Genomic DNA, 20,300 nt, shown 5'->3' on the forward strand with positions numbered 1-20,300 from the left:
ACAAATGAACCCGTGTCAGTCGCAAAATGTGCCTGGCGCCTGGCTAATTTCAAGCACTGGAAATAAATAAAGATAAACATGGGATTTATGCTGCCATAAGACAGCATAAGGTGGATGGCTAATCTGGGTGGAAGGCATGACCAGTGGTCAGGGTAATGGAAGCTGGAGTCCAGACACTTCTGAAGGGGCCCTATAGATGTTCCCCATCCCTGCTCCTGGGAATCAGCATTCCCTACTGCATGCAAAAGATGGAAGAATGCCTCTATTTATGGAGAGCGGGGGATGCCTCTTAAATCAGAAATGGGGAATCTGTCACCCTCCTGATGTTGGGCTCCAGTGTTAGAAACTCAGATATATAAGCTAGGTGCCAAAAGGCTCCTTAAACCATTTGCCAAAACTTTGTCTACTTGCCGTTGTGGTTCAAGATTGCTCTCGTGTCTTATTTTTCCAGTGATGGGACTGATTGATTCTCAGTCAAACATCTGGCTAGTTCAGATGACAACCTTGAGCTAGGTTGAGAACTTTGAGAACTTAAAGAAGAAAAGTCACTTGATCCAGGGATTGTCTGCCTATCTATTGGCCTATTCCTGCTTCTTTTTCTTAATGGTAACAGGAAGCATTCATAACCTAGGAATATTCTTCCCAACTGTGAGCAGGGCAGTGGGGTAAGAGAAAACAAGCAACAATTCACTAAACCGCTGTTTCCTGCTCAGGCTGCACAGAAAAAGCACTTTGGTTCCTGAAATACATTCTGATTGTACAGATAAAATAGATAGAATTCTACAGGATGTGGTATTAGTAAGTGAAAACAGTCCAAATCCATTGATGCCCAGGCATGCATCTCCAGGTGGTGGAGATATCAGGTGCCATTGTGGCGTCCAGGCATCTTCACTTGGTTGCAAGTGACCAATAATCAGGTGCAAAAAGTGCGCCTGGCTAATTTCGAACACTGCCTGAGAACATCATGCTGGCAGCTACCTCTGTGCTACATTGCAGAGTTATTATCACATGCGGAGGACAGAGACTGATGCCATGGAGTGGTATTCAGCTCCATTTTACTCAGAGTAGACCCACTGAAATTAACAAACCTGTCTTGGTTGTATTCATACATTTCAGCGGGTGTACTTGCTGTGAAACTTAGTTGAATGCTGCCCTTGTGGTCTTGCTTGGAGTGTGTGACTGACCGCTGTTGGGAACAGGACACTGGGTTACATGGAATTTTGGTTTGATCCAGCAATTCTTCTTGCCCATGGATAATCTTCCTTTTAAGTCTCATGGCATGCAAGCTAGCAACATGTCTTTGAAGACTAGATCACTGGGGTGATCCCACTGGGTAGGGCTTTGGACTCCCTGACATTGCTAAGTGAATTTCTCTGCTGACTGTCCTCTCTCAGAGGCAGTAGATGGAAGCTTTGGGCCTGATCCTGCAGGGCTTCTTCCCTGTACTTCAGTTTATCCTCTTATTTATTTATTTAAGAGCGGTTTTATTTGGAAATAAGTCCTGTTCATGCTGATTGAACTGAAGACCCCCGCTCCTTTTCGGAGCTTGCAGGGCCTGGGATTGTGGCTTTACAGATTCTGGGGTTAAAAGCTATCATGCATGCAAATGCTCATGGTTTTTACTTTCGCTTCTGAGCTCTGTACTTCCCCTTGCTCTTAAAAAAAAAACCCTGTGAAGGTGTAGGGGTGTGTGTGTGTAACTCTGAATGGGGGAGTGAGGTTTAATAGGTGGTCAGGACAGGGTAAGACCCAAATATTGCTAAAATGGATAAAAAGGTAAAGGGGACCCCTGACCATTAGGTCCAGTCATGGCCGACTCTGGGGTTGCGGTGCTCATCTCGCTTTATTGGCCGAGGGAGCCGGCGTACAGCTTCCGGGTCATGTGGCCAGCAGGACTAAGCCGCTTCTGGCGAACCAGAGCAGCGCACGGAAACGCCGTTTACCTTCCCGCCATAGCGGTACCTATTTATCTACTTGCACTTTGACGTGCTTTTGAACTGCTCGGTTAGCAGGAGCAGGGACCGAGCAACAGGAGCTCACCCTGTTGCGGGGATTTGAACCGCCGACCTTCTGATTGGCAAGTCCTAGGCTCTGTGGTTTAACCTGCAGCACCACCCGTGCTAAAATGGGTAGCTCTCCCATAATTCAGTAGAAGAGGAAGGTGGCTTGAGCACAAGGGAGAAAGACAGAGGGAGAGGTCTGCAGCAGTTGCAAAGTAATAATTTCCAGGGGGGTAACCTTGTTGTCTCCAGAAATAACAGGTTTTAAAACAGACAGGGGTGGTAAAAGTTGGCCTCTCACACAGGATTTGTTGTAAGGCTAGCTGTTCACTGGGGGCGAGAGCTAGTGTGGTGTAGGGCTAGGCGACATCATGATATACTGCTATATCCCGGTGTCTAAAATAAGGATGGAGCTGTGTAGAGCCATTGGCTGGCTTCATGGTCTTTCCCGCATCATGATTTTTGCTTAGCGCACAGACACACACACACACACACACCCCATGATTTGCGATATATTGCCAGGTAAACAATAATGAAACCAATATCACAATATCGACTTCAAACTGGTTTTGGATGATATACAGTGGTACCTTGGGTTACAGACGCTTTAGGTTACAGACTCCGCTAACCAGAAATAGTACCTCGGGTTAAGAACTTTGCTTCAGGATGAGAACAGAAATCGCATGGCGGCAGCGGGAGGCCCCACTAGCTAAAGTGGTGCCTCAGGTTAAGAACAGTTTCAGGTTAAGAACAGACCTCCGGAACGAATTAAGTTCTTAACCAGAGGTACCACTGTATCAATATATCAGCCAGCCCTGGGGTGGTGTGGTGGTTAGAGGGTCAGACTTGGACCTGAGAGACCAGGGTTCGAATGCCCACTCAACTGTGAAGCTCACTGGACCATTCCCTGCCTCCAGGTAACCTGCTTTGCAGGGCTGTTGTGGGGGTCTATTGAGGGAGGGGAAGAATCATGTTTGCCACCTTGAGCTCTTAGGAGAAAAAGGTGGGGTAGAAAGGCAATTAAAAACCAATAAGTAAATACCCCTGTGGGGAAAGAGCCGTAGCTCAGAAGTGGAGAACCTGCTTTGCAAGCAAAAGGTCCCAGCTTTTATCCCCAATGACGTCTCCAGGTAGGGTCTCTGAAAGCCTGGAGGGCAGCTGCCAGTCCGGGAAGGCCACACTGCTCCAGATGGACCCAATGAGAGCTGCCCCTGTGCATTCATAACTCTTGCAGGTTTCCCCAGAGTTTGCAGCTGGTTAGGAGCCAGGATGTCAGGGTTGGTAGGCTGAAGACCCAGGATGCCTTGAGTTCTCCCTCGTGTTCCCAACAGACACCCAGAATTCTGCCTGTTCCTCGCCTCTCCTTTTCCTGGGTCAGTGGGAGCATAAACTTCGCCTTATTACAATCACCTGGCTGCACGGTGAAGATCCCACACTACTTTTTAAAGAAATTCCTGCTGCGAAGGCACCTTGGCGTCTGGCTGCTGCGTGAATGGGCAGGGGGGGAGGGGAGGGAGGATGTTGCGTAGTCGTGTCCCAGCATTGCATCAGCATCGCTGTGTACTTGGCAAACATCCCAACCCTTGGCTGTTTTTCAGCATCTGGATCCTTAAGACGTCTCCCGGGAGTTTGAGTTGGGGGGGTGCGCAAGAAGGGTGGGTGCTGCAGGGAAGGACGCATCTGCCCCGTGGGGGGGGGGCATTTGGTGTTGTGTGCCCTCTTGCTCCCACGCCCTGATGCATGGACACACACGGACACACACAGCCTCCATGGAATCCTTGAGCAAGTCTCATTTGTTCATTCATTCCTGGTAATATTTGGACAATGTTCCACTGATGTCTTGGAGCAACTTGCAAATTAAAGTGTCAGAGATAAATTCGTGGAGGAACCGTGTTAGAAACTCTGATATAAAAGCTAATTGCCAAATGGCACCTTAAGCTTTGGTTGTGGTCGCCACCACTGACTGTCTAGATGCTCCCCCCGCCTAAAATTTATTACTATTATTAATTTCATTTCTACACCGCTTTATATTTTAAAGAAAAAAATCTCAATGCGATTTACAACACATTAAAGCATGAAATGAAACAATCCATAATAAAAGAAGTTCAAGCTTCCAGCAATATATTTCAGATCCTTCTCCAAGAGACATTTTGCTTTCCTCAAATTTATTCAGTGACTTCATTTAGAGCAGGCATGTCCAAAGTCCGTTTTGGGAGCCCAATCCGGCCCGCCAGCCAGTTTAATCTGGCCCCTGTGGCAGTTAATTTCCTGGGGTAAAATCCTAAAAAAAGCCCCTCAACCTCAATCCTAAAAAAAGGTCAACAACTTTGGTTGACCCTTTGGTCGGCCTCCATGGCCCTTCACTTCACCAAATCTGGCCCTCTTTGAAAATTTTTTGGACACCACTGATTTATAGAGCTGCCTCATAGCAGAAGGACTCTAGGTTGGCAGGGTGGGGCAGTGGCTAGAGCGTAGTACTAGGGAGAATTGAGAAATCAAGGCATCCTAGGCCTCAAGCGTACATCGTACTAGGACCTGGCAGATCAGGGTTCGAATCCCCACTTGGTCATGAAGCTCACTGTGTGACATTGGAGCCAGACACAGCCTCTTAACCTCCCTCACAGGGTCGTGATAGGGAGTGTGACTCATGCACCACTTGGAGGGAAAGGGGGGGGTATAAAGGCAGTAATTGAGCTGTTCTGCTGACCCGCTTAAGAAAGCTGGAAGGGCTGGCTAAATGGAGATTTCAGTCGCCCAGAGATCTCCGCAGGGTTGCAATTGGACCTGCGCCGGTTGCAAAATGAGCCTGGTGCCTGGGGAATTTTGAACACTGTGGAGGAGGGAGGGGTGCTTTCAAGGGATACTGGGCATGATAGCTGTGCTCTGCACACCTGTACAGTTGTGAAAACCAGAAGTGGGGAGGAGGGGAGAATTGCTTTTGGGCTCAGGCTATGCTTGCAGGCTTTGTAAAAGGGGTGTCTGGTTTGCCATCGTGAGAACAGGATGCTGGACTGGATGATGATGATGATGATGATGATGATGATGATTATTAAGTTTTATTTATACCCCGCCCTCCCCAGCCAAGGGCGGCTAACACCAGGTATAAAAACAATTGATTAAAATACAACTTAAAAACAAGATTAAGTACAGAGCTGCTTAGATCAGACCAGTGTTTCCTAAACTTGGGTACCCAGCAATTTTTTTTAGACTACAACTCCCATCATCCCTAGCTAGCGGGACCAGTGGTCAGGGATGATGGCAACTGTAGTCCAAAAAACAGCTGGAGACCCAAGTTTGGGAAATACTAGTTTAGACCAGTCCATGGAGAATTAAGGCTGCCATTGACCGCGATGTCTGTGTTCTCCCTCCACTATCTGGGGCAATAAAGCCTCTCATAACCAGTTGTTGGGAACAAGTGGGGAGACCTGCTTCCCTTTGTGAGGACAGAATGCTGGACTAGATGGGATCCCTTCGGCCTGACTCAGAAGCTGGACTCTCTTTATCCTTCTTACAAAATGCGTTTTTAAAAAAATGATGCAGAGGAACAAATTGCAGTTTTAAAAATTGCATATATTCCTTTTTCTTTCCCTCTGTAGCAACTTTGTGTGCATAGCAGTTTACAAAATGAAATAAGCAAAGAAGGCAAACTCCTGTCCTGTTGGCAATCTTGAGTTCCTCCTTGAGGAAGAGGATGGGGAGGACAAGGCAGGCAGGCAGGCAAACGCTGCCGCAGGGGAATAGGAGCAAGTGGCAGGTTCAATATTCAGGGTTCCTTGATGGTGGGACAACCTTTGGCTACGTCATGCAGGCCTGGCATTTAGCATTGGCATGGTTCAGCATCAGCCATGCACCCACACCCCAGGAAAAGCCCCATTGGCAATGGCTTCCTAAACCTGTTCCTCTTTCACACCATTGCAATATTATTATTATTATTATTATTCACATTTGCCTGTCGCTTTGCCCCAAAGGGGCTTTGCAACAAGATAAAATACAAAATGGGTAAAAATAAAGGAGAAGCCAATTTTTGAAAAGATAGAAGAAAGCACACTATATCTTTATTGATGATAATAAGGATTTAAAAAGCAAGGTGTTGATTTGCCACTCATTAGTGGCAGCCAGACTAACAGTAGCACTCTTCTGGGATAATATATCCAGGCTTACACTTTTGGAGTAAAAGGAAGTTGGAGCATCACACTAGTAATAAAAGCTACTGAGTAAAAATAAAAAGGGCAAGAGGGGCAGATTTGTCTCTGATCAGCTAGGGTTTATGATGCATGTTAACAGAACGCGTAAATCACGCTGCCTCTGCCATATGCTGATCTTTGGAACCTACTGAGTATTGACAGACCACAGTGCCTCTAAACAGTCATAATAGTTCTTTGTAGTTCATATGTGTTTTTTTTTTGTGTGTGTGTGTGTGTGTGCGCGCGCACGCATGCTCTTAATAAAAAACATTCAAAATCAGAAAAACCCTTGTGCCAGAATGGCTGAAAATGCTTATCTGACCATATAGCAAAGTAAGGAAAACCTCAACCTGTAAGAACTCAAGAGACCTGGTGGGTCAGCCCAATGGCCCGTCTGTCTAGTTCAGCATCCTTTTCTTACAGTGACCACCTAGATGCCTGTTGGAAACACACAGGAGTATTTGCCGCCCCCCACATCCCTTTGTTTTCTAGCAGCTGGCAGGCAGAAGCACAGAGATGGAGCATAGCCTCCCTCATGTCTAGCAGCCACAGATAGCCTTTACCTCCATTGATTTGTCCAATCTCCCTTTTAAAGCCACCCATAAGATGCACACCATTGTAGAGTATTATTGTTATTAATATTAGTATTATTGTTTATCTGTCATGGATGATTTAGTTGATATTCCTGCATTGTAGGGGGTTGGACTGGATGACCCTTGGGGTCCCTTCCAACTCTATGATTCTATCTCAGGTGTCAAGATAGCATGATCTCAAAAAGGCCAAGGGGGGTCTTAGTTTGGAGCCTAAAAGCTGACTGTGATGGCACCAGGCAGGCTTCCAGAGGGGAGAGTTCCTCAAAGGCTTTAATCCTTGGGTCTCTGGCTGTCTTTGGACTACAATTCCCATCATCCTTGACCACGGGTCCTGCTAGCTAGGGATGATGGGAGGAGTTGCAGTCCAAAACCAGCTGGAGACCCAAGTTTGGGAAACTCGGCTCTAAACAGAAGGCAGTTTTAAAATCCAGCATGAAGCACTGACAGAGCTTAAGAGCTAAAATACAGCTTTCACGCCCTGTTTTCTCATCTGGTGCTGAAAATATAGTAACCATGACGCCTCTCTTGCAGATTAGTTCCAAGAGCATGGTCCCATTACTGACAAGGCCCTGCTGCCGCTCACCCTCTTCCACTCGACTTCAGGTGGTTGGAGTGCAGAGCCTCTGAGGCTGCTCTTTCTAACCCAACAGGTTCTTCAGGGAGCAGGGAGTTGTTTCAGGAAGCCTTGAACCCCGGAAGCCGCCTTTCTGCTGAGTCAGACCACTGCCCCATCCAGCGCTGTCAAGACCAGTTGGCAGCAGCTGCCCAGGGATTTAGGCAGCAGACATTCCCAGCGCCACCTGGAGCTGCCTGGGGTTGAACCTGGGACCTCCTGCTTGCAAAGCTAGTGCTCTACCACTAAGCTATAGGTGCTAGTCCTCATGGTCCTAGTTTTAAATAGGAACCTAGAAAGCTGCTTTTGACTGAGACAGACTGCTGGTCTATCTAGCTCAGAATAATAATAATAACAATAATTTTATTATTTATACCCCGCCCATCTGAGGATAGAATTGGGAGGAGGCGGGTCATGCATACCTTGAGCTCCTGTGAGAAAAGGTAGAATACATAGATGTAATCATAATTGTTCAGATACACATGAAAGCTCATAGTTGGTCTCTAAGGTGCTACTGGAAGGAATTTTTTTATTTTGTTTCAACTGCGACAGAGCAACATGTCTAGCTACCTGTAATAATAATTATAACTGATAAATAAGGCATTTCCGAATGTTCTCTGCTTTTTATTTGAATCTTTTTGGTGCTCAAACAGCAATTTTGGGAGGATGGGCATTTCTTAACTATGTCTACTCAGAAGTAGGTCCCATTGACTCTAATGCGGCTTATGCCCAGGTGCGTGGGGTTATGATTGCAGCCTTGGTCCACTCTGCCAGGGAGTCATGTGCTAATGTCATGGTGATATCACTGCTCTGCGCAGCCAAGTGGACTGTGTGATGTCATTGGGAGGACAACTCAGGGATTCTTTCCAAGGTACCTGCTGAAACTACCTTGAGGGTGCTGTCCTCCCCCCTTTCGGAAGTGGTGTACAAATACAGTGGGTGCTCAGGTTGCGAACATGATCCATGCAGGATGCACGTTCGCAAGCCACAGCGTTTGCAACCCACAGCGGTGTGTCTGCTCACGCGTGGGTTGCGATTCGGTGCTTCTGTGCATGCGCAACTGCCAAAACCCAGAAGTAACCTGTTCTGGTACTTCCGGGTTTTGGTGCATCTGTAACCTGAAAAAACGCAACCTGAAACGTCTGTAACCCGGGGTATGACTGTAATCACAGGTGCAGACTTCCCTTTTTTCCCCTTTGCCAGTGCTGAAAATGTTAGCCAACAAACAGCAAGCTTTGATGCACTTCGACATGCCAAGAACTCAATCCTATAGACGTAATCGGATTATCAGAAGAGGCCCGCGGCTGGATCAGGCCCAAAGGGGGCCCATCTAGTCCGGCATCCTGTCTTGACAGTGGCCAGCCAGATCCCCCCAAAGAGAAGCCCATAAGCAGCCTGAGAGCTCCGCAGTTACAGCTCCCAGCAACTGGTATTCAGTTTCCACTGACAGCCGTCTCCTCCCCCATGAGTTCGTCTAATCCTCTTTTTCAAGCTGTCTGCAAGAACATCTGGATTTCCTCGTGGATCATACTGGGGGGGGCATGCAGCCCATGATCCCGTTTTCACAGCAGCAGCCAGCCAGATGCCCCCGAAGGGGGATCCACAAGTGAGTTGAGCCATGCTGGTTTGCGGATCTTGCCCCTCCCCAGCAAAAGGCAGGAATCTTGAGCTACCTTTGGGCAGCTGAGCGTCACAAAATCTGTGGGTGGGGAGAGAGGGTGGGGGGGGCTTGCATCTCATTTGCTAGATGACTTTGGTCCCCTCTGTGCCAAAAAATCGAGGCAAATTGGCCAGCCAGCAGGAAACCTTTTTCTGGGCTAATTATGCTTTTTTCCCCTCTCTCCCTCCCCTCCCCCACCTGCAATCGCCAACCTCCTCTCTCTTTGTGGCTAAATTAAGAACTTCACTTTCCTGTTAATGACACCTTTCAATGCCTCTCCCTCCAACTCTTCTTTCTTTCTTTCTTTCTTTCTTTCTTTCTTTCTTTCTTTCTTTTTCTCCCCGCTTTTTAAGGACCCTTTCCCCCCAAAATATACAAGAGCTGCAAATGTACCAAGCTAGGGGCCGCAGCAAAACTTTGCAACAAACAAACAAAGCCTGCCTGTCTGCAATGTGTGTGTGTATATATATGAACATAATAATAATTATAGCGGGGGGGTGTATATTGTACCTCTTGAAATGGTGTCCGCCAAGCTAAGGTCCCCAAGGTGGTTGCTTAGCAACCACAGGAGTTCTCCGGCGACTCCCTCTTGAGAAATTTAGAAAGTAAAAAAAAAGGGCCGCTATTCCTCCAGAAGGGCCAGGCCTCGTGAAGCTGGCTATGCTTCCTGCTACTAGCTCTGTTAATTCTCCTTTGCATTAAAACAATTGCAGAAGTGTCCAGTGTGGATGGAGGGGACCAGCACACTCCTATCATACAGTGGATTTGTTGGAGAAATGATCAGACAGCAGATCTTGGTTTGCGTTCTGTAGTGCAGGAAATGTTGTTTTTGTTGTTTGATTTTTATTTATTTAAGCGCATTTGTCAGAATTACGATTGTCCCTAGTGATTGGGGCATTTCTTTTCTTCAGTGGGCAAGCTTACAAGAACACTGCCTCCCTGTCTTTCATCATGTCACAAGAAAGAGAACTATTCCCTGTATAGGGGAGTTTTAATGTTTTATTATGCTTTTATATTTGCTGGAAGTTGCCCAGAGTGGCTGGGGAAGCCAAGTCAGATGGGCAGGGTAATTAATAATATAATATAATATAATATAATATAATATAATATAATACAATCATACCTCCTGTTATGCTTGCTTCAGGTTGAGCGTTTTCAGGTTGCATCCCGCGGCGACCCGGAAGTACCAGAAAGGGTTACTTCTGGGTTTCACCGCATGCGCAGACGTGCAAAATGACATCATGCACAGAAGCGGTGAATTGCGACACGCGCAGATGCGGGTTGCGTTCTGCACATGTTGCGAATGGGCCTCCGGATAATAATAATAATAAAGTTAATATAATTAATATAACAAAACATAACATAATATGGCCTGCTTTTCAGCCAAAAAAAGGTTCCTCAAGTGGCTTACGTAACACCAAGGCTTGCAATCTGAAATAAAGACAAAAACACAACATGCAAGGCAAAAGGGACAGGGAGGGCAGAGGAATAAAGCAAACCCGGGCACTGATTCCCACACAGAATGGCCGGCTGGCATAGAAGGAGTCCAGGGGCAGGTGGTGCTGAATGGAGCTAGTCTTTCAGCAGCTGCTGATGGAAAGTGTCCCGCTTCTTCTCTCCTCCTCGGAGGCAGCCTAATGGGATGGCTGCTGCCTGGTGACAGTTGTGGGAAAGGAGCCTTGATGGAGCTGGTCTTTTTAATGTTGGGAGGACTCTCATTTCATCTGGGTCTGTCTCCTGCATGCGCCTGGCTTATATCTCATGGAGAAAGTGTTATACTTTGAGGGAAAACTGAATGCAAATGATATACAGGTGGTACCTGACACCAAGCTAAGTTGGCGAAGATGCATAAATCTGCGTCAAACATCTCATGGAAATGTGAAGAAGTAGAAGACTCGTTTCATCACATATGATAGACGTATAAAGTGCTAAGCACTTTTGGGAAATGATCTATAATGAGATAAAAAAGATACTTAAGGTAATTCTCCCAGAAAGTCCAGAAGCCTCTTTATTAGGGATAATGGGAACAGATGTCCCCTTCAAAAACCAGGTGAATCTATTTCTTTACACAGCAACGACAGCTTGAATATTATATGCACAAAAATGGGGAGAAGCGGTGCCTCCGAAAGAGGAGTGGCAGTTGGAATCGGCAGAATTGGGTGGTCTGGCTTGTAAAATTAGAGATAAAAAAGAGAGTGACTTTGAGTAGGATTTGAAAATGTTTGTAGATTATTTAAAAACTCAGTGTAAACGTGTTAAGACACAAATAGGATTTGACTGAGAACAGCAGTGGGAAGGACGGTGGAGTTTTGTGGTTTTTTTGTTTTTTGCAGAAGCAACGACATGGAGTAACTAATATGCAGCACGAGTTGAAATTTTGGGGAAACCATGGAGGGAAGGGAGGGGAAGTCCCAGGTTGACCGACTGATTGCAAAGCCTGAAATGTTGTTGGATTATTGTTGATCTTTTAACAAACTCTGTAAATAGAATGAATAAGACAAATACATGGAGGAGAAGTCTCTCCGGGGCTACTGGCCACTAGGGCTAGGTTCTCCCTCCCCTGTCTACCTCCGAACAGTGCTGGTGGATCTTGTGCCCCAGGCCTCCTTGTGGCCTTCTCATTGGGGGTATCTGGTTGGTGAGGACGGGGGGGGGGGACTGCACTCGATGGGCCCCCTTGGGCCAGATCCAGCTGCAGGGCACTCCATATTGAGCCCCCGCCCAAACACTTATTTCCAGGCGTCTGCAACCCCCTCCTCTTAAAAGAAATGATTATGATCTCATCAGGGCGAACCATTTTTCATTTCCAGATGGATTTTTAAAATTTATTTCCTCCTCTCTTGCAGCAAGTGAACCAACTTCTTCCTGTGCACGTGACACAGACACACATACACACACACACACACACACACACACACACCCCTTTAGTGAAGGGAAGGCAGGCAGGGAAGGATGTAAAACTTTTGGGGTGTTTTTTTTCCTCTGTGTCTGACCTGGTGGTGGGTGAGGATGGCATGGGGGGGGCGCTTTTTTGTTTTGCTTTTGGAGGAGGCGATTGCAGCTCCATTCTCACACGCACAGGCCCCACGTACACACACCAGGCCCGAAGAAGTGGGTGTGGCTCTGCTATATTAAGTCCTGGGCTGGTGCCAGCATACTGTTACGGTGACCATTTTAAGGCCTTCTCCTTGTGCAATCCACTGGGGAACCGGGAGCGAAAACTCCTGCTGCCTCTGAAAGCCAAGGATGCTGCGGGAAAGCTCTGGCTGCCATCACGAGGGGCTTGCTGGGATGAGAGCAAGTTGCCTCTCTGTTAGAGCTGAGCGGTACCTGCTTTTCAACATCGCAATATATCACCAGCCAAACATCGCGATCTACTGATATATCACAATGTCTGAAATAAGGATGGAGCTGTGTAGATGCATTGGCTGGCTTCACAGTTTCCCCCACATTGTGATTTTTGCATAGTGCACGCACACACAGAGACATCATGATTCACGATATATTGCCAGGTCAAGAATTATGAAACCAATATCATGTTAGGGACTTTATATCGATATATCACCCAGCTCTAATCTTTATCCCAAATCGGACCACACCAGTATTGTCCACACTGACTGGCAGCACAGCTCACTGGGGTTTCAGGCAGCAGATACCATATTTTTCCGTGTATAAGACTAGGTTTTTTTCCTAAAAAAATAATGTTAAAAATTAGAGGGTATCTTATACACGGATACATCTCCCCCCCTTTCTTAAATCTGAGTCCCCCAAAATAGGGGGCATCTTATAGACGGAAAAATACAGTATCTCTCCCACCCCTACCCAGAGGTGCCTGTTGGGCCTTGTGTGTACACCTGTGCCCCTTCCCTAAAAATAAAGGGCAAGATTGCAGTCCTCGTGGCAATGAATAAAGAGCCACTGCCAGTCAGTGTGGGCAACATGAGTGTAGGGTGGCTTCCTGTGTAAATCATCTCTATTCGGAACATTGAGGACTGAGTACTTTGTAGCTCGGTGGCAGAGTAATGCTTTGTATTCAGATGGCTCCTGGTTCAATCTCTAGCATTTCCAGGAAGAGCTGGGAAAGGCTGTTTCCTGGAACCCTGGAGAGCAGTGTAGCAGTGTTAGAAACTCAGATATATATAAGCTAATTGCCAGGTGGCACCTTTAACCAGGGTTGTGGTCACCACAGCAGAATGTCTACTCGCCAATCCCCCCCCCCTTCTATGCTGCTTTATATTTTAAAGGAAAAACCTCAAAGCGGTTTACAACACATTAAAACATCAAATAAAACAATCCAAAGTAAAGCAAATTCAGGCTTCCAGGGAAATATTTCAGATCCTTCTCTAAGTGACATTTAGCTTTCCCCATATATTTATTTATTTACCTACTTAATTTATATAGCTGCCCCATAGCAAAAGTACTCTAGGAAGCAAGTGCGGTATAGTGATTTGGGTCAGACTAGAACTAGGAGATCAGGGTTCAAATCCCCACGCAGTCATGAAGCTCACTGTGTGACCTTAGGCCAGTCACAGCCTCTTAACCTACCTCACAGGGTCATCACAGGGAGGGTGAATCATGCACCCCTTGGAGAAAAAGGTGGGAGAATAAGGTAATAAATAAGTTCTGCTGGTTACCTGCTTAGGAAAGCTGGAAGACCCAGTTAGGTGGAGATGCCAGTCACAAAATGCACCTGGGGGATTTCTGACACTGCTGGTGAGCTGTTCCAGTCAGTGTAGAAATTCTGATGGAGCCAGTGGAACTGACCTGATAAAAGGCAGTTTCTGATGTTCTTATTGTATACTCTGATGGATCATCACCTAACTTTTCAACATATGGTGGGACCCTCCTAGATTTTGAGAGCAGGCTTTCTGTTTCAGTCGGGTGGCAGGGAGGCACATGTTCCAGCATCCTGCTTCTCTCTGAAGTTCTTCAAATGCTTCCACAAAGCCCATTAAGGAGAGCTGGAGAGCCGTGGGCTTCATCTCCAGTGTCTCTCCCAGCTTTTGATGTTTTCCTTGTCACATGAAGATTCTGTTTATTTAGTAGCCTATCTTACAAATTTATAAACAGTTGGCAGCTACTGAATCAGCATTCAATAAGATGAAATGGAAAAAAGAACCCAAACTCTTGAAAATCAACAAGTACCGTTTCTACAATTGCACAATTAATGTTTGCTTCAAGGAAAGGGGGCCTTAAATGCAAAGTTCTTCAGTAGCTGCCGAAAACACTGAGGCCCTGTCTTGATTTCAGCTGGTAACTTGATTCCAGAGGCCTGGGGCTGCCATTGTGGCTCATAACACAGAATACCGACCCCCCCCCCCAGTTGCACATACAGTACTAGATTTGTCATTTGTGGCCTTGGAAGGGAGAAATTCAACACCACTTTGTAAATCTGGGATTGTGAACCTCAGCCCCTGAGGGGCCAAATACCCCCCCCCCCAGCCTCTGTGTCTGCCCCTTGAGAAACTTGCCCCAGGCCACACCCCTCCACAGCCTCCCTCTGCACTCCCATAGAGAAAAGGCGAGAAAGAGGTAAGACTGTTGGAAGTTTATGAAATTAAGTGGATAGAGTGAAGTTTTCCTCTCTCATGGGTATCAACGGAAGCTGAACATTGGAAGGTTCGGGACAACCCTCCTTCACACAGTGCGGAGTTAAACTGTGGAACTCACTGTTGCAGGAGACAGCGATGAGCACCAGCTTGGATGGCCTTAAAAGAGGATGAGACTGTCATACTGGAGGTGGAAGAAGCAGGCCATCAATGGTTTCCAGCCACCATGGCTATGGTCAGAGGCAGTAATTGCTTCCAAATTCCAGTTGCTTGAAACCATGAATGGCAGTGCTCTTGTGCTCAGGTCCTGCTTGGGGGTTCCCCACAGGCTCCTGGTTGGCTGCTGTGAGAACCAGTGTTCGAAATTAGCCAGGCGCCAAGCATAATTTTCACCTGGATATCGGCCACCAATTGATGGGGCCTGAGTGCCAGGATGGCGCCTGATGTCTCCACCATCTGGAGGTGCATGCCTGGAGATCCTCGGATCTAGGCTGTTTTCACACACTAATACCATGTTCTGTATAATTCTATCCATTATATTTTATCTGCGCTATCAGAAAGAATCTCAGGAACCAAAATGCTTTCTTTGTGCAGCCTGAGCAGGAGCAGTCAGCATAAAGAAAGAGGTTGGAATAGGCCAATAGTTATGTGGACCGTCCCTGGGTCAAGGGACTTTTCCTCATTAAGTTCTCAAAGCTCTTAACCAGGCATAGGCAAACTTGGCCCTCCAGATGTTTTGGGACTACAACTCCCATCATCCCTAGCTAACAGGACCAGTGGTCAGGGATGATGGGAGTTGTAGTCCCAAAACATTGGGAGGGCCAGGTCTGCCTATGCCTGCTCAAGGTTGCCCTTTGAACTAGCCAGATGTTTAACTGAGAATCAATCGCAGTCAGTCCGTCCTTTGAAAAATAAGACTTGAGAGCCGTCTTGCCCCAAAATGGCAACTAGACATTCTGTTTTGGCGATTGCGACCTTGGTTTAAGGAGCCATTTAAGAGTCGAGGAGGAGGCTATGCTCTGTCTTCACATTTGGGAGAGAGTAGGTGCTTCTGAATGCCTTTAACTGGAAACCACAGTAGAGGAGAGTTGTCTTCGCTTGCTTGTGGGCATCCCATTGGGGCATCTGGCTGGCCGCTGTGATGACAAGATGCAGGACTAGGTGGGTCTCCTTTGGGTCTGATCCAGCAGCGGGGGGCGGGGGGGGATTGTATGCAAACATCACCTTTAAGGAAACCAAGAGCTTCCCTAGTTGAAATATCCCCATAAACACCTCTCCACCACTTGCTGCTCCTACAAAGTTTTGCAAAGCTGTTGCAACAGGTCATGTGATCTTGGACCTAGCCCTTGAAAACAAACAAAAACATAAGCAAACCACAATTTACCCGTATCTCTCTTTTCCACCCCCACCCCATGTCTCAAAGTGCTTTGTTTGAAACTTGTGAGAAATTCCCTCTTGGAGTCTCTCCTCACCTCTCTGTGAAATATTAAAGCAGGGCTGTCTCAGGGGTGCAGAGTGTGTGTGTGTCACAGTTTTGTGTGGCAGAACCAGCATGGCGTTTGGTCCCTCCATTTCCAGGAGGACAGTGGCCTTCCTTTTCCTGCTTATTGCCTTCCATGGCCATCTGGTTAGCCCCTGTCTGGGGTTCTGTCGGCTTGTGACAAGCCACCCTTCCGTCTGCCTAGCAGATCTCTTTGTGATTTATTCTGTGATGGCTGTTGTGGAGCCTCCATATTGAAGAGCAGTCTTATCTCTTGAGTTCCAGGAGCTGGACACCAAAAATGCCAGGGAAGGCTGTTGCCTTTGCAGCCTGTTTCTGGGTTTCCCTGAGTTGGGCTGCTTGGAGGATGTGAGGACTTGGTCTGATCCAGCAGAACCTCCATGGTTAGAGGCAGTATATCCAGAGCCACTCAGCATTCTTATGAATGTCGAAGGGACCACCTCAACTAGCAGTAGCCCCAGCCAGGTTATGGCAGGGCATATAGGCAGCAAAATAGCACTCCCTGCCGTGGATGTCCTAAGGAGGAAGGGCAATGGTAGAGCAACTGCTTTGCATGCAGAAGGTCTCAGGTTCAGTCCCTAGCAACTCCACTTAGGGCTGGAAATATCTCCTGTTTGAAACCCTGGAGAGCTGCTGCCAGTCAGTGCGGACAGTACTGAGCTCAATGGACCACTGACCCAGCTTAAGACAGCTTCCTGTTTAGGGAGGGGCCGTAGCTGATTGGTAGAGAACCTGCTTTGCATTCTCTGTCTGAAACCCGAGAGAGCTGCTGCCAGCCAGTGTAAACAGTACTGGTCAGCATGGGCACCTTCTTTCACTCCCAGCAGAATCAGCACTTTATTCAGAACGATGAGGACATGGAATCCTCCTTTATTTGCAGCGGAAGTTTTAAAGGCAGACGGTCCTGGGTGCAAACCTAGGTGAGGACTGGGAAGGCCCCCTTGCGCTGCCAGTCAGTGTAGGCAACCCCGGGAGCCAGATGGACTCAACACAAAGCGGCTTCCCGAGTTCCCACTTGGGGTCCTCCGTGCGGAAGCGAAGCAGCTTCTTCTCCTGGGACTCTGAGCGCGCTCTGCTCTCCTTCACCCCCAATAAATCCCAAACCGCCCTCATCCTCCGGAGCTGACTTTTGCAAAACAAGCAAGCAGACAGCAGCCACAATACCCCCCCCCCCAGTAAGTGGCTGGCTGCCTTGTGTGGCGGTGGGGCGGCATCCCCCTCCCCGCAGGATCCATTTCCACTTTGCTTTTGTGCATAATGGCACCGGGCGCGCGGGGGACTTAATCTTGCCTTGCAATCCTGCCTCTTTGAAGACGGTCCCTTCTCTGCCTCCCTCCCCGCTCCAGAGTCCTAAGGTCATTCCTGCAACTGCCCCGGAAGCTTAAAACCAGCTTACAAGAGGGGCACCACCGCCAGCCAGCCTCCTGGTATTGGCTCCCTTAAGAGGCGAGCGAGAGCCTCATCCCTGACTTTCTTTCTTTCTTTCTTTCTTTTTCCCCTTCTCCTCTTTTTGGAAACGCCCACGGGAGAAACAGCTCCCAGCTGCTCGGGATGCCAGGCACTTTCCGCGCGTAGGTAACACCGGGGTCCGGGGTGCTGGGCTCGCCTCTTTCTGCTCCCCAAAGCCGGACCCCTTTTTCTCTTCCCCTCTCTTGTTAGCAAATCACACACCCCAAAAAAACAGGCAGTTTCAGGGAGGGGGGGAATTGCGTGAGAGAAGTTGACTTGGAGTTGGCCGGGAAACAGGAGGAGGGAACCTACAGAAAGCCGGCCAGCTGGTAATTTCTTCTTTGCAAAGCAGAATGAGAGTGGAAGGGAAGCAGATTCTGAAACATTGCACCTAATATATGTGTGTGTGTGTGTGTGTGTGTGTGTATATATATATATATATATATATATATATATATATATATATATATATATAATCTTACAAAAGATACCACTCTACGCCTCGCCTGGCACACCCAAAGGGGCTTCCTGTTTCAACAACAGAACCTGTCAAGATCCACAACTTCCATCCTTCCAGAATCCTAAGGGGCACAAGGGTTTTTAAGTGTGTGTGTGTTGAAAAACAGTGTTTTCAGTCTCGTGCTACTTTTTTTGGGGGGGGGGCAAAGGTGTTCCAACTCTAGTTTTAATATCCTGTGCAGTTGGGGGTTTGTGTCAGCTGTGTTTGTGATCAAAACTCTGCCCAAGGAGAGGCTCGTTTATGTTGTTGTTCTGGTTTTTTGTTTCTTTTAAATTAGAAGAGCAAGGCTTCATGCCATAATAAAATGATCTGTGGCCCTGTATAAAGGAACGTTGGCCAGTTACTCAAGTTTCTCTCTTCTCCTACAGCTCTTGGGGGAGGGGACTTCTGCCCCATCCCAAGTTTCTGAGGTGGGAGGGGGGGTTAATTTATTCAAGTGGTTTTTCAAGCCTAACCTTGGACCCCTGGGGGCCAGGAATTTGTGTGTTTCCTTGCTTTTTTGTGTGTGGGGTGGGGTGGATGTTCGAATTCAGAGCCCCTCCAGTATTGGGTTTCTGTAATATACCTGTCCGTTGCCCCGACCTGTAACTTACTGGTTTGCAGATGTGCACTTGAGCATTATTTAAGTGAGCATTTGGGTTATGTGCCCTGGATGCTGAAATAACTCAGTCAGTAGAGCATGAGACTCTTAATCCCAGGGTCGTGGGTTCAAGCCCCACATTGGGCAAAGAGATTCTTTCATTGCAGGGGGTTAGACTAGATGACCCTTGTGGTCCCTTCCAAATCTACAATTCTGTGATTCTATGATACTTGCCATATGTGCAGCAGAGTAGGACCCTGGGCCCATCTGTAGCCCAGAGGTGTGTCCCTCCATATAGGCCAAGGATAGAGGAACATCTGGGATGCTCTGGATGTTGCTGGGCTCTACCTCCTACCTATCATCATCCCCCCCGATCAGTGCCCATGCTGGCTGCATATACTGGGAACATAGGAAGCTGCCTTATGCAGAGTCCAGCACTGAGTGGCATCAATTGCTCTCCATCCCTTCAGACAAGGGTCTCTCCCAACCCTCCCTGGAGAAGTCATGGATTGAACCAGGCAAAGCAGACGCTTGACCACTGAGCTGCAGCTTCCTAACAATGATTTGTGCAGAATAGATCCCGATTAGCTTGTGGAACGCACTGCCACAAGAGGTTACATCCAGCTGAAGCTACCTTTAAAGGTGACTTGAAAACTACAACTAATCCAGAATACGGCTGCCAGACGGGTGACTGGAAACAGCCATCTGGACCATATAACACTAAAGGATCTACATCAGCTCCCAGTATGTTTCTGAGCACAATTCAAAGTGTTGGTGCTGACCTTTAAAGCCCTAAACTGCCTCAGCCCAGTATAACAGAAGGAGCATCTACTCCCCCATTGTTCAGCCCAGACGCTGATGTCCAGCTCTGAGGGCCTTCTCGGTGGTGGTGCCCACCCTGTGGAACACTCTCCCGTCAGATGTCAAGGAAATAAAACTACAGTTCAGGAAGTCTGTTCTTAAATCAAAGCATTTTTAAACCAAGGTGAGCTAAATGGAACACACTTGACAGGAAGCGGAACATGTTCTGCTTCCAAGGCAAAGTTCACAAACCAAAACACCTACTTCCGGGTTTGCAGCGTTCTTAATCCAAGTTGTTCATAAACTAAGCTGTTCTTAAACCAAGGTACCATTGACTTTTTGAAGGCAGCCCTGCATAGGGAAGTTTTTAATGTTTGACATGTTAATTTGCTTTTATATGTGTTGGAAGCCGCCTGGAGAGACTGGTGCACCTAAGGCAGATGCATTCAAATTAATGGGCCTATGTAAGTCATTTACTCCGATGCTATGGGTCTCCTTTGAGTATTGCTAAGCTTAGATACAAGCCAAGAATCCTGGCCAAACAAATACTGGCGGTGGAGGTGCCATGGTTCAGATTTTGGGGGTGGTTCTGCATGGCTCACATAGTGATGGGACAGGGAGGGCCATTTCCGTTAGTACCAGGGACAGCCTTGCAACCACTTTGTGAGGCCCCCCCACTACAGTGTGAAAAAGCAGCGTGAGTGACAGGTGTGGATGGGCTGCACCTTTTTTAAAGATATACTTAAGCCACCAACTTCCTGGCTCAAAGCAGAGCCTCTTGCCTCGGTACATTCTCATTTCCTTTCATTTTTGCTTTTCAAGCTGAATATAATGCCAAGTCCGTGTCCAA

At 47.4% G+C, this 20,300-nt stretch overlaps 1 protein-coding gene across 9 annotated transcripts in view; it reads left to right on the plus strand.

Moving 5' to 3' along the window:
* The window catches only part of GATAD2A (GATA zinc finger domain containing 2A), a 77,088-nt gene that overhangs the window by 19,416 nt on the left and 37,372 nt on the right, over positions 1 to 20,300 (plus strand). Inside the window, exon 1 of one of the 9 annotated variants that reach the window (XM_053372585.1) lies at positions 17,650 to 17,671. The exons of the other annotated variants lie outside the window; for them this stretch is intronic. The gene's annotated coding sequence lies outside the window, so the exon portion shown is untranslated. Of the gene's footprint in view, positions 1 to 17,649; positions 17,672 to 20,300 lie in introns of those variants that run through there. 9 annotated transcript variants of the gene reach the window in all.

The sequence above is a fragment of the Podarcis raffonei genome, chromosome 18 (assembly GCF_027172205.1).
Source record: "Podarcis raffonei isolate rPodRaf1 chromosome 18, rPodRaf1.pri, whole genome shotgun sequence".
Classification (NCBI taxonomy): domain Eukaryota; kingdom Metazoa; phylum Chordata; class Lepidosauria; order Squamata; family Lacertidae; genus Podarcis; species Podarcis raffonei.